This window comes from Cavia porcellus, unplaced genomic scaffold (genome assembly GCF_034190915.1).
Source record: "Cavia porcellus strain 051 isolate PalLab524CR breed Dunkin Hartley unplaced genomic scaffold, mCavPor4.1 scaffold_33, whole genome shotgun sequence".
Lineage (NCBI taxonomy): Eukaryota > Metazoa > Chordata > Mammalia > Rodentia > Caviidae > Cavia > Cavia porcellus.
Window position 1 is genome coordinate 24514910 of NW_026947516.1, and position 19280 is coordinate 24534189.

Below are 19280 nucleotides of genomic sequence, written 5' to 3' on the forward strand. Positions count from 1 at the left end.
TCTTTGGCATTGTGCTTCCATCTTCTAATCTTTTCCATTGATCGTCTAGTATATTCCTTTGCCAGTATCATGCTGATTGTTTCACTGTGGCTTTGTTTTCGCTCTGTTGATGTGGTGTATTGTATTTATTGATTTGCATATGTTAAACCAACCCTGCATTCCTGGGATGAATCCCACTTGGTGATGATGCATAATCTTCTTGATGATTTGCTGCATTCTATTTGCCAGTATTTTACTGAGAATCTTTGCATCATTGTTTATTAGTGAGACTGACCTATAGTTCTTTTTGGTTGGGTTTTTCTCTGGTTGGGTATGAGAGTAATACTTGCCTCCAGGAAAAATTTAGGGAGGATTGCTTCCTTTTCAATTTCATTGAAAAGGTTAAAGAATACTGGCATCAAATCTTCTCTAAATTTCTTGTACACAGCTGTGAATCCACCCGGACCTGGGCTTTTCCTTTTGGTAAGTTTTTAATTACGTTTTCAATTTCAATAGCTGATATTGGGGTATTCAAAATTACTAAATCTCCTTGGTTGAGCTTTAGTAGTTAGTATCTTTATAGAAATCTGTCCATTTCCTGTGTGTTTTCTACTCTATGTGAGTAGACATTTTCAAAGTAGGTATTTATGTATGATCTTTTGAATTTCCATGGGATCCATAGTAACTTCCCCCTTTTCAGTTTTTAATGTATGAATTTGTGTTTTTTCTTTCTTTTTCTTTATAAGGTTAGTTAGTGGTTTGTCAAATTTGTTTATTCTCTCAAAAAAAAAAAACCAGTTTTTTTGATTCATTAATTCTTTGTATTCTTTTTTTTAGTTTCCATTGCATTGATTTCTGCTCTAATCTTTACAATTTCCTCTCTTCTATGAGCTTTGGGTTTAATTTGATCTTCTTTTTCTAGAAGCTTGAAATGAAGAATTAGGTTGTTTACTTGTACTTTTTTTCTTGATATGAGAATTTATTTCTATATATTTCCCTCTTAAGACCACTTTCATTGCACCCCACAGATTGCAGTATGTTGTTTCAGCATTTTCATTGAATTGTAGGTATTGCTTTATTTATTCCTTAATTTCTTCTGTAGCCCACTGTTTGTTCAAAAGGTTGTTATATAATTTCCACGTATTTATGCAGTTTTGAAATTTCTTTTGCCATTAATTTCCAATTTCAATGTACTATGATCAGATATTACACATGGGATAATTTCTATGCAGTTACTTAAGAATGTTTTATGGAATAATATGTGGTCTATTTTGGAGAATGTCCCATGCGCAGCTAAGAAGAATGTGTATTATGATGTGGTTGTGTGGAACACTCTGTAAACATCTACTAAATCTAATTGCTCGCATGTATGATTCAATTCTACTATTTCTTTGCTTTTTGGCTAGTTGATCTATCTCTTTGTAACAATGGTCTGCTAAGGTCCTGTTACAGTTGTGTTCTTGTGAATTTGGTTTTTCATGTCCATTAGTATCTGTCTTATATAGTTGGGTGCTCCTGTATTTTGCATAAAAATTTATAATTTTTACGTCTTCCTCTTGAAGTTTTCCACTAACCAGTATGTAGTGACCTTATCTCTTTTTATCATTTTAGGTTTGAAGTTCATGTTGTCTACAAATAAAAAAATTACCCCTGCTTTTTTCTGGGTTCCTGTTGCATGGAATACTGTATTCCATCCTTTGACTTTTAATCTATGAGTTTCCTTTTGGGTCAGATGTGTTTCTTGTATACTGCATATTGTGGAACGTATTTCTTGATCCATTCTGTCAATCTATTTCTTTTGGTACGTAAATTGAGGCCATTTACACTTACGGATATCACTGACATGTACTGGCTAGACTTTGCCATTTTTGTGTGTGTGTGTGTTTGTGTGTGTCTTTTTCCTTTTTATCGGTACCAGGGATCGAACTCATGACCACCTGCTTGCAAGGCAGGTGCTTATGCTGCTGAGCTAAATTCCCATCCCCGACTTTGCCATATTTGTTACAGTTATTTTCTTTCTGTTTTTCCCCATTGTTTAACCTGGTGGTTTCTTTCTGTTGTTGTTCTAGGGATTCTGGTCATTTTTATCTCTATCTAGTATGTCTTTGAATACTCTTTTAGGGTTGGTTTGCTGGGTGTGAATTTCTTCAGTTGTTGTTTGTCATGGAAGTATCTTGTTTCTCCATTAAATTTGAATGAAAGTTTTTCTGGGCACATCAGTTTGAGTTGAAATGTATTTTCTTTCAGGGCTTGAAATACCTCACTCCAAGCTCCTCTTTACTTGAGGGTTTGTGCTGGAAAGTCTGCTGTGATGCTAATGGGCTTTCCTTGATAGGTGAGTTATGTCTTTTCCTTAAAAGCTTTTAGTATTCTGTTTTTATGCAGTATGCCTGAGATCTTAATTATCATATGTCTATGTGTAGATTTATGTTGGAAGTGACTGGCATTTTTTATGTCTCACTTATGTGCATATACGGTTTTTGCCATGTATAGGAAATTTTCTGCTATTAGTTCTGTGAATGACTCCTGCATCTTCATTGATGCCTATTAATCTTATATTGTTGCTCTTGACATCACCTTAAAGCTGCTGGATTGTCATTTCACGCTGCTTTGTTATTTTTAAAAGTTGTATCTTTTCATGATCGCTAATTGTGATGCTGTTCTCAAAGTCTGAAATCCTATCCTCAGCTTCATTTAAACAGTTATGCCAGCTCTGAGTAGAATTTCTTTTGTTTCTTGGATGTTTGATTTTGTTTCATGAATTCTGCTTGTTTTCTATATTGCTCATTCAAGGTTTCTATCAGTTTCCCATGCTATTATACTTTTTTCTCTACTTCTCCTTTAGCTGTGCTTAGCAACTCCTTTACTAAGGTTCTTGTTTCTATTTTTATATGGGAGAGTACTTCTAACTTGATTTCCCTATAACTTCATGCAGTTTTTTTTTCTCTCACTCACTATCTTTTCAGAGATATCCTGTGTGCTACTTTTGAAGTCCTTTATTTCAATGTCTCTTGTACTTGCTCCTTGGTGGACTAGATTATTGATACTGCATTTTGCTTTTTCATTTTGCCATTTTCCCCTTTCGAGTTAATATTTGGTCCTCCAATCCCACTAGTGTAAACTGTTAGTAATGTGTATCTCGCGGTCCTAATGTATGATTGACGTTTGTCCAATTGCTGGGTCCTTCATGAAGAGGTGGGCCAGTCACCTGAATTGTCACTTCAGGGCCTGTTGGGTGAGTCCTATTTTCTTCCTGTGCTGACAAGCCTAGTAAGATTGATGTAGGTTGACTTTTACTTCCTGTTATTACTTTATCTTCAGGTTATTCCAAGTCACCAAATCTCCCTGTCTATAGTGTTTGTGTCAGCTGAGGCCCTATTGTTTCCCTATTATGTGTCTGTGTGTCTCATAAGCCCTTTTAATATTCTCCAAGTTGGGGGAGTGCTTATTGGCACACTCCTCACCCTGCCTGATGTTTTCTCTAACACAGAGACTTTTAAAAGACACAGACACCCATATACACACATGTGAGTGCATTTATGCACATATACTAACAGCAACCATTCGTTCATCCCACACAGTCTTCGAGGTAGAGGTATCAATTGTCAGAGAAACAGAAATTTAGGTGAAAAAAATCTGGCTTTTCTATTTGGGCTGCCAGCAGCATCAGAAAGAAAACGTAGTGTAATAGGAAGTAAAGGCACATTTAAGGTTAAGAAAATATCCTATAAAAATTAGAAAGACATGTGCATATTATTTTTGTTTGGAGTTCCTTAGAAGCAAGACATAAGATGAACATTTGAAATCAGTTGGTTTATTTGGAATGAAAATAAAAATCAGTGTGGAAAGAAGGCAGGCAATAAAGCGCATATGTGTGAACAAGTTTACCCTGTAATCAAACAGAGTTTATGCCCGCCAGAAGAATCTGGGAATCAACATAAGGTATGCAGCTACCAATTAACATCCCTAGCCTAGGGGTGAAGAAGATGTATGTCTCAAGTTCCTTCAGTCATTCCATGGTACTTTTATGACCTGAAGCAGGTGGAAAATGAGACCCTGGGGGCCAAAGAATGTCCTCAGATGAATAAATGCAGGTGCTGACAAGTTGCATGAAATTGTGAGGGACAAATGACATCTGCTGGAGCAAACATCTGCTCCCATGTGTATTTCAGTATGTTCTACCATACATATTTTAGTATAGCTATGTGAGCAAAAATGTTCCTATAAATGTGGCACAAGGCATTCTGTGCAGTAGACAAAGGAGTAGGCCAACAGTGAAATTAAAAAGACTACCCAAATAGCAAGGGAAAAACTTAGTGAAAAGAAAAACAGAGTGAATAAATTGTACAACATGCACACCAGATGTTGGATTTAAAACGCCACAATGATAAAATGTTCCTGCAATACACAGAAACAGCATTAGTTCATTCCAACAATGGAAATTAGGATTAAAAACGTGCAGGAATTACCAAGATGTAACAGTTTTCTGGAAATCAAATATTTCACGTCTCAAAACTAATCTACAGAATCACACAGTAAAATCATATCAGAACAACTGAGGATGCCCAACACTTTTATGAGTATGCAAAACCTTCATATAACAGGATAAAAAGTTTGGACTAGGAAATATTCATATGGAGAAGAAAGTTCAGAAGATGATCCAGAAATTGGCATGTGCCTCAATAAAGAGACCAGCCAATTAAACAAGGAAGAACATGCAGCTTGCAAAAGATTACAATGAATAAGCAAAAGTCTTTCCCTTTTCATCACTGTTTCATTGCCATCAATGTGCATTATTTTTAACTTAGCCATCTAAGGGTAGATTCCTTCATGAGAATCTGGCCTAGATTTCTTGACTTGGCCAATGGGAAAGAAGCTTATTTAATGCAAGCAGAACCCAAGGATGACATGCAAAGCAGAAACCAGTTTCTTGCATTGTATCACCCTTATCAAAACTTTTGGCAAACTCCCAGACATATAATGTGGTTCAAGAAATGTACTAAGTCTCAATTAAATGAGATAAACTACCTGACAGTAATATTTGGGGATACACTTGTCATGCAGCAAATGTTTACTCTCAAGACTGTGATAGGCTTAAGGATTCACATATATTTTATGCTTTTAAAATATTTATTGATTGCTTACCAGAACCTGTGTATTAGTCAGATTTCTCATTACTGGGATAAATTATCCAGTACCCACAACTTACAGAAAGAGAAGTTTACTAGGCTAATCGTTTCATAGGATTTAGTCAATGGCCCACTGACTCCAAAGCAGGAGCATCATAGCTTAAGGGTGTAGAAGAGCAAATCTCCTTAGGTCATTGTGGCTGTGATGTAGAGCAGAGGGGTAAGGGACCTGATATAGACTTCAAGGTCATGTGTACATAGCCCATCCCGACACATACACTCCTGTACTTTGGTAATCTCTTCACCAGCTCCCAGACCAATCACCTTGTCACAGCCTGTCACTGTTAAAGCAACTACTCTCATGGAACTTGCATTCAAATGTGAGGACATCTTTAAGCAAACAATAAAGTAAACTGATAACACCATAAATGTTGACGAGGAAATTAAAAGGAGGTGAGGGTTTTAGCAAGTGAAAAGTTGGGGATAGTGTATCAGGTAAGAGTTAGGGGGCCTCTCTGTGGATTTGACACTTGCACTAGCCTCCAGATACCATTCCTTATACCTCATTCCTTATACCTCATTCCACTTTAATCACACTGTTGATTCAGTTTCTTTGCAGTCATTGTTGCTTCCACTTCATTCATGGAATTATATGTAAAAAAAAAAATTTCTTAGTGATTTGGGTTGCTATATTCAGGAAGCTTAGGGAAAGGTGGTACTAAAAATGGTTTACAGTGTTATCCAGAGTATAAACTAATATGATCTGTCAAGGAGACTGAGGAAGGAAAATTATCCCCTTCTTAATTGAGGAGAAAAGAAGGAAAAACATCTTCAGGGAAATATCAGGCATGGAAAAATGCTGTGAAATGACATTTCTTAACGTGAATATGCTGATCACTTTTAAGACACCCAGAGTCTTGGAGTAATAGAATCTTGAGCTAGGATCTTCTTGATCAAAAGAATCTGATATGAAACAAATACTAGAGATTTAGACTATTTGAATACTTGAAATCTTCTTTACAGCAAAGGTATTATGGCTTGTATCTAGACATCTACAAAATGCCAAAGCCCTTCAAGGGGCTTTTCAGAAGTGGCCTTATCTAGGGTGTGTGCTGTTGGAATTAGCATTTGTGATTACTGAATTAGTCCACTGATTAGTTTAGCACAGTTTTGGGTTTGGATATTGGTGTGAGTGGTACCACTCAGAAAGTAGGTAGCCTAAAAGGGTTAAATGGGAGAGGCAGGCTTTTGCTACCACTCTTGCTGCTTACTTCTTGTTGTTTACTGCCCAGTCATGTCATGAACCATTTTTCTGCTGTGATTCCACCTTGTCATGTCTGTCATTCTGTCTTTGAACGTGATGAACAGTACCTAAAAGTCTATAAGCTGTGAGCTAGAACAACATTTCCTTCTTTAACTTTGGCTGTCAAATGTTTTATTTCAGCAATAAGAAAAATTAGCTAAGACAAATTTTGATACCAGAAGTAGAGTTGTTGTCATGGCTATACCTGACCATATGATTCAAAAATTTTTGTAGCTGACTTTTAGAAACAGTTTGGAAAGGTTTAGAAATGCCAGCTAAAGAATCAGATCAAAAGTGCTTAAAGATGTACTTGAAGAGGCATGCTGGTCAGAGTTCAGATCAGAGTACTGATAGAAATTCTGCCAGTAAAGACCAAGCCTAAGAAGTTTTAGAAACAAAGACTGCATTGATTATTAGACTGCAGATCATGTGTGTTACATTTTGGCAGAAAATTTGTCTGTGTTTTTTTCATGTTCACAGATTCTGCCTGAGACTAAGATTAAAGGCAGGAGATTAATTAATCTTGAAAGGAATTTCAGGGCAGTCTATGTTGAGGCAGTGGCATCACTGTGATTGGAAGCTTCTTGCAAGTCTATGTTGATAATTAGGGGCAAAGAGATTAGCAGAGTGATTTAAAATATTATGAGTTTGTCCAGAAAGGAAATTCCACTAAGGTTAGGGATTGAAAAGATGGAGCAAAGGAGAACTTAGTTGCTGAGAAGAAAGATGATAGTAGAAAAGATGACTTGAGGACATCACAGGAATATCAAACTTGCAAAGATGAAAAGTTTTGTTTTGTGAAGGGATTCCCAGGCACTATGTTCCACAGTAGTGTCATCCTAGAGAATTTGTTCCTCCAGATTGGGTTCTTATGGCTCAGCAATCCAGTCATCCCAACACTACAGCAAAAAGAGAAACACAGTAGGCTGTTGCTCTAGCTTGCAGTAGGTCCTGGCATCATCCACATGGTGCTGATTTTAGGTGCATACAGAATGCGAGAGTTGTGAGGTCAAGAAGACTTCCACACAGATTTTGGCCAAAGGCCTGGGAGGCTAGGTAGTGTACTCCTGAGAAGGCACTATTTGAATTTGTGACTATAAACCTGAGGGTGCGGTAGAGATCCCAGAAGTCTGGCGGAGCCAAGAATGTGAATCATCTGAGAAAAGCTGCAAGGAGAGAGCAAAGCCAGCCTAAGAGAGGAGTTGTGAGCACTGAAACTGCCAACAGTGCAAAAGGGATGGAGCTACTCAAGTTCTCTGAAGTTCACATCTTGCCATAGATTTCTGAACATGGAACTATGGGACTTCATGTTTACCCTTCTGGATTTTGGACTTGAATTGTTCTCATTTTTTTTCTATCTCCCAACTTGAACCTTTTAGAATGGAAATGTTTATCTTGTGCGACTGAATGTTAGAAGTATTTAAGTTTCTTTTCATTTGTATAAGGACATGTAGCTAAGAATTTGCCTAAATTTCAGATGAGACATCAGACTTTGACTTTTCAGCAAAGTTGGGACTGTTATGAATTTGGCAACCTTTAGAGTTGGACTAAATGCCTTTTGCATAAAGGGATGTGCATGAGCCTTTTGGCAGCCAAGGGTGGAAAGTTTCATGTGGTCACAGGAGGGACTTTTTGGAGGTGGCTTGATGTAGGGTATGTGTTGCTGGGATTAAGAGTGTGTGATTAGCAAATCAGGCTAATGATTGATTTAGCATAGTTCTAGGTGTGTATAATGGGAATATTCACCCTGGGTATGGGCAGTGACACTTCAAAAGTGGGAATCCTAAAAGGGGTTAAAGGGAGATGCATACTGCTTCTGCTGCTCTTTCTGCTTGCTGATTATTGCTTCCTGTCTGCCATGCCATGAATCATTTCTCTTTTGTGTTGCCCCTGTGCCATAGCACCCTGCCTTGGAAACAGGTGACAATCCACTGAAACCTCTAAAACTGTAAGCAAAAATAAACGTTTCCTCTTTTAACTTTGGGTGTTGGGTTTTTGTCTCAACAATGAGAGAAAGGAACTAAGACAAAATGAATAAAGAGACAACCTAAAGAATAGAAGACAATTCCTACTAGTTACACTTCCAGTAGAAGATTAAAATTAAGACTATTTAAATAGCACAAAAACTAAATACCAAAATATTAACTAGCCATGTCAATAAGTTGGCAAGTGGATTCAACAGAGAACTCTCAAAGGTACAAAAGACTATTTAACATGTGAAAAAATGATCAATATTGTCAGTCATTGGCAAATGTGAATCAAAACTATACTGAGATTCCATCCCATCCTGTTCATAATGACTATCATCAACAATATAATAAATACATAATGCTTGTGATAACCTAGGGAAAAAGAAACTTCTACATTGCCAGTGAGAATTTAAGTTATTACATTCACTGAAGAAATGGAAGTTCCTCAAAAATATTACTATTTTGATTCAGCTTTATTATTTCTTGATATATTCACAAAAGTAGTAATGACAGCATATGAATATACAGATATGTATATATATATATATATATATATATATGTATATATATATATGTTTATAGTGCTATAATCCATAATAACTAACATGTGGAAACAGTTTAGATGTTCATCAACAAGTGAAAGATAAATACAAAATAGTGTATATACATAAATCAAGTATTATTTAGCTATAAATAAAAATCAAAGTATATTATCTGTGGGAAATTGGACGAAACTGGAAACTACCATGTGATATAAAATAGCCATTCGCAAAAAGTTAAAAATTACATGCTTTCTCTAAATTATCTAATATATATACATGAAACAAGAAGGTAATATTCTATACCATGACAAGGAGTGAGGGAGGGAGGAAAAGGAGAACAGTTTGCAGGGGTGAAAATAATCAAAATATGTTATATGCGTATACCAATACAACATAATGAATCTCATTATCCTGTACTATTAATGTGCATCAATAAAAATGAAATGATACCTCAGTCTGATAATTTTTTCCTATCGAAGTTCTCAATGCCCTAGTTTACAACTTGTGGCTATTTGCAGACTTTCAAAAGTGGAGTAAGTTTCTTTATATTTCCAGCCCCCCAAAATAATGTTATTATTTCATATTTTCCTGATAAGAAAGCCAGTCTTAGGAAGTTTATGTAGCAAATTATCCATGTCAAATTTGTCTGATGCTAAATACATTGTGAGTGCTAAATTTCTTCAATAGATCCCTCAGTCAGTCCTTTTCTGGCTGAACTATTCAAACTAAATCCACTTTTAGTTCTTGGAAAATTTGAGGACAGCTCTAATGACTCATCTACTTTCTCTTTTACCAGTTAAAGGTCTGTAGTTCCTTTATTGCTTCCTCGGATGACATGAGGTCCATATTTTTTAAATCTACTCAGTGATGCACTTCTTACAGTGCAGAGACCGATTTTTGCACAAACAGCTCCAACAATGACTGTTGTAAACCCCAACAATTTGATCTTTAACAAAGGGCTCAAAAACACATATTGGAGGAAAGACAGTCTCTTTAATAAATGGTGTTGGGAAAACTAATTATCCACATGCAGAAGATTGAATCTAGACCCACGTCTTTCACCTACGTAATGTAGTAAAAAGGGTGCCAGCTATTCCTCAAAGAACTAATATGTAAAATATATAAAAAACTCAAACAAGCCGGCCCCCAAAATAAAAGACCTAATACAAAACTGACAAGTGAGATTAATAGAAACTTCAGAGAAGTACAAATGTCCAATAAATATTGAAAGAAATTCTCAACATCACTGACTATTAGATATATTCAAATTAAAACAACACTGAAATTGCATCTTATCCTAGAAAAAGTGGCCATCATCAAGAAATCAAATAATAGTAAATGCCACCAAGGATGCAAGGGAAAAGAACACTTCTACAGAGTTTTTAGGAGGGTAAACTACTACAATTACTATGAAAATCAGGATATAGATTCCACAAAAAGGTAAAACTAGAAAATTGCATTAAACCCAGCTGTTCCTCATCTAAGCATCTTCCTGAAAGCATTAAAGATATCACAATACAGTGATACCCAAGTTTGTAGGAGTACAGTTGATAATAAACCCTGGAAGCAGTCTATATATCCAACAAATGAATGGATAAAGGAAGTGTGGTACTTACACACAATAGAGGACTAATCTGCAATAAAAAAAGGACAAACTTCAGTAATTTGTCAGAAAATGGATGAACCGTGTGAACATAATGGTAAGTGAGATAAATCAGACACATTGGCTTACATGTAGCACAGTTCCTTTTACATGAGAAGCTCAAATTATAAATAAAGAGCAAAATAAAAGACAGATAACATGAAGAAAGTAGATAAGTTTTTCTCAAATGAGAAGGGGATCAAGAGATAGAAAGAAGGGATAGGAGGGAATGAAAATTGGATGAACACAGAAATTATGATGTGTTATGTCCATGTGCCAACTCTGAAGAATGCAAATGTTATATACTGCAAACATGTACTAATGAAAAAAAACTTATTTGATTTGGTCACTGGTTTCTCATTTTTAGAATTTGTCATGTGAATAACGTCATTTTTCTCATCACAGTGAATCATATTAAATTTATATTAAAATAAAACATCAAGATAATTCATTCTAAACTCTATTGTCTCTTCTCCCTCTCCATTTCATGCAATTTTTAAATCTAACCATGTCCTGGTTTGGAATTCCCTATAAGTAGACTCTGTGACAAAGATGCAAGTATAAATAGTTCCTGCAGGAGTGATCCCAGCATCCTTGGTAATGGAATGAGGAAATGAGGCAAGAAAAAAAAAGCATCTAATAATGTGTTATCAATCAAGGCACCACTGTATTCAACTGAAGCATGGTCCTTAGAGAGAAATCTAGAAGACTGGAGAATACACTGCAGAGTTATGCCAGCTGAGCAGTGAGGAAATAGATTATTTGTCTACAAATAATCCATAATATGATAAAAAATAGTCTCACATGTTTACCCTTACTCGCTGATATAAATTTGGACACAAGCAAGCAAAAAACAGCCATCTTTTTCATCCAAGCCGCGGTTATCAGACATTGAAATGTTATTAAGTACACTAGTCTCTTGCTATCCATGAGGGTCTGATTTCAAATTCCATGGATATATAAGTCCCTTATATAAAACAATGCAGAATTTGAATATAACCTGCAAAGTTCAAAAGCCCATATAATTTAAACCATCTCTCAATTACTTATAATATCTAACACATGTACATTCTATGTAAATAGTTGATATATTAGATTGTGCAGGAAATAATCAGGGGAAATGTCTGTATGTGTTAAGTATAAATGCAATTTCTTTTCAAATACTTTTCATCCACAGTTGGTTGAATATGCAGATTCAGAACCATCAGATATGCAAGGCCAGCGAGCTTTTCAACAGGATCCAAACATCCCTTCTTATGGACAATTTAATCCAAAATAACAAAACTCCCTATTTTATAAATACCTTTTACTTCAAAAACCTTAGTTCTTTCACGAAAGGGAAGGGGACCAAGAGATAGAAGGAATGGGGAATGAGGTGAGAAGAAAAGGATGAAAAACTTAGATGTGCTATGCACATGTACCAACTCCTCACAATGAATATAATCATTATGCACAATAAACTTGTACTAATAAAAACAATAATTTATAGTCCAGAATCTTTCAGACTATTAGTATGTACCCTTTCAATAAGTCAAAATTAATACTCATTTGTTATAACTTACTAGCTAATCCTCTTTACAGGGAAAATGTTCCCAAGTGCAGGAAAACACTTCCTTTGGGTCCTACTCCCTGCTTGCAGAAAGACTGTAGCTGGAAATTTTTACTGTCTCCTTTCCAAGGAACTTTAGATTTTACAAACACTCACCACTACTCAAGATCAGAGTCTTGGTAAATAAATGCAGAGAATAGGGTTTATTGTGCCAAATTTTGTTTTCACTGGTGTTTTTTAAAAGAAAGTTTCTAACTTCCTTCTATTTCCTATGCTGGTTTTTTTTTTCACACACAACAGACACACTGGAAATTGGAACATAAACAGCATCAATGCCTTTCTTTCAGAAAGAAAGTATCAATTCTCTCTTCTTAAGAAAAAGCAAGATTGGATAGCAGCCTGACTTTTTACTGAGAGATTGTTGCTGAGATAAACCTAGGAGTAAAAAGCTCTGGGTTCGTTTTGCAGCATACTACTCATTTTCATCACTGTATCTGACTATGTTTACAGACCAGAATACTATATTTCATCATGTAACATGCTCTTAGCTTTGTTTCCCCAATAAATTATGGACATCAATGAAAGCACAGATACGACAGTAACAAACTCCCAACAGGGTATTTGGTGAATTGATTTGTCAGTGTCATTTATAAACTTATTCCTAGAGCAATGTATTTCTTGGTTCCTTTAAAATGTGTTTGTGATTAGCCAGGTCTGTTGATAGATGCCTGTTGTCAAAGCACTCAGCTCGGAAACTGAGGCAGGAGGACTGAAAGTTCAAGCTTATCCCAGGTAATTTAGCAACTTAGCAAAACCCTACCACAAAAACTGTAAAAATAAATAAACAACCAAATAAGTAAATAAATAGCTGAGGATGTAGCTCAGGGCTAAGTCCCTGGGTCAAATTCCTAGTACCACAAAACTAATCATTAAGTTTTATCATCTTTTTTCCAATGATGTTAAAAAAGTATTGGACTACTACAATAGTATGAAGAATTATTTAATACATAGCATAGAAATTTTCATGTTCAAAATAGTTCATAGCTCATTCATGCACAATATATCAGAGCATAACACAGAAGAGCAAGTAGAAGGAGCCTCATGAAGTTTATCAAATATAAACCTTCAGCATCCTGGCTTTTATCAAACCATTCAGTTAAATGCTTTCATTTAGGAAGGGCATGACAAATGTATTGTTCCAACATGATGCCTCTTCCCACCAACAGGTGACAGATATCATAAGTCAGTCTTTTAATTAATCCTTCTCAATTCAACTCTGCAAGTATTCACAAATAATTGAGCAAAGTAAGTACTGAGATGAAATAAAAAAATTTGGGCAGTATGATGCCGTATCTAGATATGTTTCCCTTGAGTCAACTTACACTCACTCTTCAGCCAAATGTACTCAGTTCACAAAGTTAAAGTAATAGGTGCATACAACCTTCTGCACCTTCATCAAGTTAGAAAATTGTGATCAAGAGATGTAAAGGAACTGGGTAATATACTCAGCTTTGTAGATGTCTCATCAACTACAAACTGAAGAAAGTAGCTATATCCCCACAGCTTATAGGGGGAAAGTTACTTTTGGACAAGGAGCATGACTTTTCCTGCAGCACAAGTATGAAGTCAACATAAATAATGCTTTTCAGTGAATCAGTCATGGAAATTAACAGTTCACCTTGAACTTGCTGTGCAAATCATGCCATTCCTGGATAAAGCAAATAAATGAGACTTCACTTATTCTAGAGTGTTAATAAAAATGATGAAATGTTTTTAATTCTACCTGTGTCTCTCCATAAAGAAAGGAAAATCTAAATTAGAATCCTCTTCCTGGAATGACGTGCACTGGTATTTCCAACATAGATTGACATCATTTCATAATCCTTATCAGTCTGGGCCTGAAACCTTCAAGCAGCTGTCACAGTGTTTCACAAAAGAGCTCTCTGCTCACCCAACACACTTCAGAGATACACTTGCCCTTTATTCCCACTGCTTCCCATCAGCTAATATTGTCAAGAAGGCAGGCAAATATGCAGAGAAAATTACACCCTTCTGGACATCTGACTTCCTCTCTTTCTGTCCCAAAGATTTTTTTGCAACAACATATCATCAAATGAAAAATATTTATTCTCTCTAATTTGTACATCCTTCTATAGTTTCCATTTTTCTCCCACAGACATGACCTAAACCAGCAATTCCCACTGTTTCAGGCAATCCTAACAAGTCTGGCAAACCAACTGATAGTATGTAACCTTAAGCTTTTCATTTCAGTAATGACACCCCATTGCAGATCAAAGTTGCACTTATACACACTGGCCTTCAGAGATTGTATTTTTGACTTCTGATATTGGTTGGGCTCTTTACAACTCCTGTAAGAGTATTCTCAAGAAGTTCTGAAAATCATGGTGTCAAGTTTGAACAAAATACAAAAACAAAATAAATGAATATTCCCTGAAACCCAAGGAACTAGAGGTTTCTGTTTATCCCCAACTTTGTCTGCAACCAGATCAAAATGTAGTATGTGATAAATATTCAATATACATAATTCAGATATGGTTCTGTAGGGAGCACCTATCATTTGACTTGGTCATTCGGGACATTAACATTTAACTACAACTGTCACAGGTAACAGAATAAACATAAAACCTACACTAACTTGAGCTTCTACTGTGACAAGAAAGGATGATTTGAGAAATATCTGATGCCACTCCCTGGTCTTGCTTGGGGCAAGGCTCCACTAGGATGGGTATGTACTCCTTAACCTCCTATGACCAGTCAGAGGGTACAATCAGAGAGGACTGTATATAGAAAAGACCCAGCAAGTAAAGAAGTGCTAATTAATAATGAACAATCAGAAAAAAGTATTATTCAAAGCCAAATTGAATGGAGGAACTCAGGGCATATCAAGAAAAACTGTAATTGTAAGATATAGGAGACAGGCATTGTGGTGAACACCTGTAATCTGAGGGAGGCTGAGGCAGGAGGACTGCACAAGTTCAAGGCCAGTCTTGGCTACAGAGTGAGTTCGAGGTCAGCCTGAACTATGCAATGAGACCTTGTCTCAAAAGGAGGAGGGGAGTAGGAGAAATAAGTGGATCTAGATTTATTCCACACAAAGATTCTGTACTTAAAAGCTACATTTGTCATCTTGTAAGCTCACTTTTCAATATACGAACTACGTAAATTCACAGGCAAAGGAATGGCGTCCAGTATAACTGATTACTAATTAACAATTTCTGATTTATAAAATAATTGACATAACCAAGTACATATATTCTAATAATAGTGCACACGTTGTATCTGACATCAACTGTAATTGTTCTTCCAAAAGGAAAAGTGAAACTCTTAACCAGTGCTATCTTAGTCCTTTTTTTGGCTTAGTGCATGGTTTTATGATTCACTAATCTTCGTCTATGTCCTTTGCTTATTTATATGCCAATTTAGAGTGGTCTGAGCTTTGTACCGGAGATAATTAACCAGCTCTACAAAACTCGCAGCTTGTCATCAGTAGGCTAACATTATGTAGCTCCTACCATTCCCAATTAGTTCCAACTCAGTTCTATGCTGTGTTGAATATAAGCAGGTTTTTTCTCTTCCAATGTATTCCTTGCAAATATGAGCTGCCAATAATCTGTTATTTTAGAATTGTTCCTCTCTCTGAGCGGCAGTGTAGGAGATGGAGTTCTCACTCTGATTGCTCTGACTTTCTGAAAGAGGTAGAAATATATTCTAACATCTGTGTTATTCCAAAGAACCTCCACCCTCATAACTCACTGTGTCTGATTTTCTTGTCACACAAACATTATTTTTTCTGGATACACTGAAGTGTGATATGCAGTCACTTCATACCAGGTGTGTGGGCTAGAGTATCATGAATCTTATTTTATAAAAGAAAAAGGTAAAAATGGTCTTGTGGCATTCATTCCCATCTCCAGGATCAGCAAGCTCTGGAGGTCTGGATTCATCTTGTTAGTCACTCAGTCCGCAATGCTATCTGAACACCCTCTGCAGTTCTCTGTGAATTCTTAGTAGGTGCTGGGAAAGTGTGATGATAGAGCAACAGGGAAGGTTTTTTGAGTAAGCTCATTTCAGTGGACAGACAGGCTCAACATACCCGCAAAGCTTGTCCCAGAAAAGCACAAAAGCACTGCAGGTGATTTATTCATTTTCCCTCAGCTCCTAACCCACCTTTCCAATAGCATGCTTTGCAATGTGGGGGCTGAGACTGTACAATCCATATTTATGCTTTGCTAGAGGAGACTGCAAGGCTACAGAAAGGAGGACGCACTTGCTCCTTTCTGACTGCTTCCAGGGAGGATATCTGTTCCAGAATTTCTTCACCACTGCAGTGGTAGCACCATCCTCTGACAGTAGCTGAATGCAGTTTGCAGTTTTTCTAATCCTTGTAGAAGCAGATTAATTCCATTTTCTTCATAAATACCAGAAGCAGCCATCCTTAGAAGTCTGGGCTTCAACTCCATGAAGACCCTCTTCTAAGCCCCTAAATTTTAAGAATAATATTAAGAATTCTAGTCTCTATTTTTTTTTCAGCTCTTGGGAGGGATTCTGCTTCTCACAGTTTCTTCTTCCCTGATTCCTTAGTGTTTTCTTTATACTTGGTTAACTTTTCTTTATACCTAGGTACTGATTTTCATGTTAATATGAAGAGACTTCCGCATCTTCTCTGAACCCCAACTGATACAAAATCCCAACTATTCCAATTTTGATAATGCACTGCTTTTTGGAAACCCTTTAAACAATCAGATTGCTGCATAAGCCCAAGTACTCAGTAGATGAATTCTGTTCTCTGGCCAAATGAAACATTCTTAGCAATCTTTGAGTAAACAAATTGATGAGATTTAAAGTATGTACAGCAACTAATAGCATGCAGTGATATACAAAGACACAAACTATATATACAAATATCAGAGTTCATTCTAGCTAGTCCATAATTGACACTCCGGTATATCACAGTAGATATAGCTTCCTTATAACCTGTCTTTAGTAACAATATGCCTGGAAATGACATTAGAAGCCCCTGGCTCCCACAAGTAGGCCTACCTCCTCTTCCTGTGCTTGAGATTCATAATCCCTTGCCAATTTTATTTCCTGGAAAGTTGGATTCTGGTGCTTTTACTTGCTCAGGATCTGACTTACCCCCTAGATGGGGTCCCATGGAAAAAACCATAACGTAGATATACCCACTGCAAAGACCTCATCCACTGCCTAAACCCTCTGGATCACAATTTCTTTTCCTTTTTTCTTTTATTTTTTTGTGTTTCTGAGACAGGGTCTCTATGCAGTTCCGGCTGGCCTTGAGCTCATTTTGTAGCCCAGGCTACAATGAACTCACAATGTTCCTCCTGCCTCAGCTTCCCAGAGTACTGGGATTACAGGTGCAAGCCACCACGCCCGGCTGACAATTTCTTAACATAAATTTACTAAGACTAAAACTTTAACTCCATAGTTCAGTAAATCCCTCCAGGGTCCCAGGTTTCTGTTTATGCCCTTGTTTTTCACTGTCCAAATACAGATACTTAGAAAGTCAGCCAACTACGACCACACAGTTCGCAACAACAAAACTCTCATGTTCATTTCCCCTTGAGCACAAGGCTCATATTTGGAAGGATCAGATTTGTAATGTATGGACATGGAAAAATCACCTATGTATGACTCGTGTGATTTAAAGATTTTGTGGAGGAATATGCTGTGATTCTCCATCTAGTACATTTTTGAAAGTTATCTGTGGCCAGGGATGGCTCAAGACATGGGTGAACAATAAGTGAAAAGAGATTGCCTCTGGATTAGATTCAACCTTGATGACAACCAAAAATCAATAGTCACCTAACCTAAAACGTGTCTTCTCCTCACCTAGAATTCCTCAGCTCCAAAAGGTAGTCAATATTGTCATCATCTCCATTTCCCTTCAAGGTTTCCAAACATATGGAGGAAAGGGCTTGGAATGGACTCTTAAGATCGGTCTCAAGTTTTCCCTTTGTTTGCTTATAATATGATCTACCACTCCACCTATTTTTTGATTAATTGATTGTAGTACATTCAGATGAATTTAAGTATTATAGCATCATGTACACTATGAGAGCAGAATGAAGTAGTCATGGCAGAGTGGATGACCCAAAAATGCATGGTTTAGTCACTGAATGGCTTTTTAAAGTAACATTTTGCCAATCCTTATTTATAATTACACACACATTCAATTTTTTAGAAGTTGTAATTGAAGGGGAATTAAGAATTTTAAATAAAACCTGCAAGGATGCTCACCAAGAGCAGGTGGACATGTTCATGTCTGGACAACCCTAATAACAGAATATTCTTTCCTTTTTGTAAGCTTGTCTAATTGAACACCTTGTAATGCAACTTAAGATGTAAGAGGATATTTCTTCCTCTGTATAACACATGCTTTGTACAACTTACGGCCTTATGATATAACCTGAAATGTTTAAAATCTTTAGTAACCCAAAATGTCACCCAAATCGTCTGATGATGATGTACTGAATCTGCCTTCATACCAACCTTTGCCTTCCCCATGAAAGCCCAAAACCCCTGCCAGGAAGGGCTGACTCTTTGGGGAAAAATTCTAGTCAAGCCCACTGTCTCCTAAACATCCTTGGTGCAGTTTCTTTCCATGTTTGTTTGTTTTTCATAACAGAATGATTAAAGTTTTTGAGATATCTGTTTTAGGATCATGGTGTGATTATAAAACAAATAACCTAGCAATAGCAGATCACATCTGAAACCATGAAAATTTCTTCTCATTATCATTTTGTAACAATCAAGAGTTTGCGCCACCTGCCCTGTGTTAAGCACTCTAACGTGTGTTATTTCATACGCTCTTAACAACTATGATACACTACTTTTTCTACTTCTATAGATGGTAGTATACACTTATATAAGTTAAGTAATTTTTAGCAAGGTGATATAGGTAATAATTGGCAAAAGCAGAATACAAATCTTAAAAGTAATCCAATATAGAGGTCTTTTCAAATTTTTATGTACATAGATATTATCTGTGGACCTTGTTAAAAAGCAAACTTTAATTTAGTAGGTCTGGTCTGGGATGGAGCCTGAGATATTTCATTTTTAACAAGTTCCCAGATGATGTTGTTGGTTCATAAGCCAAATAAGTAGCAAAGCATTACCTAATGGTG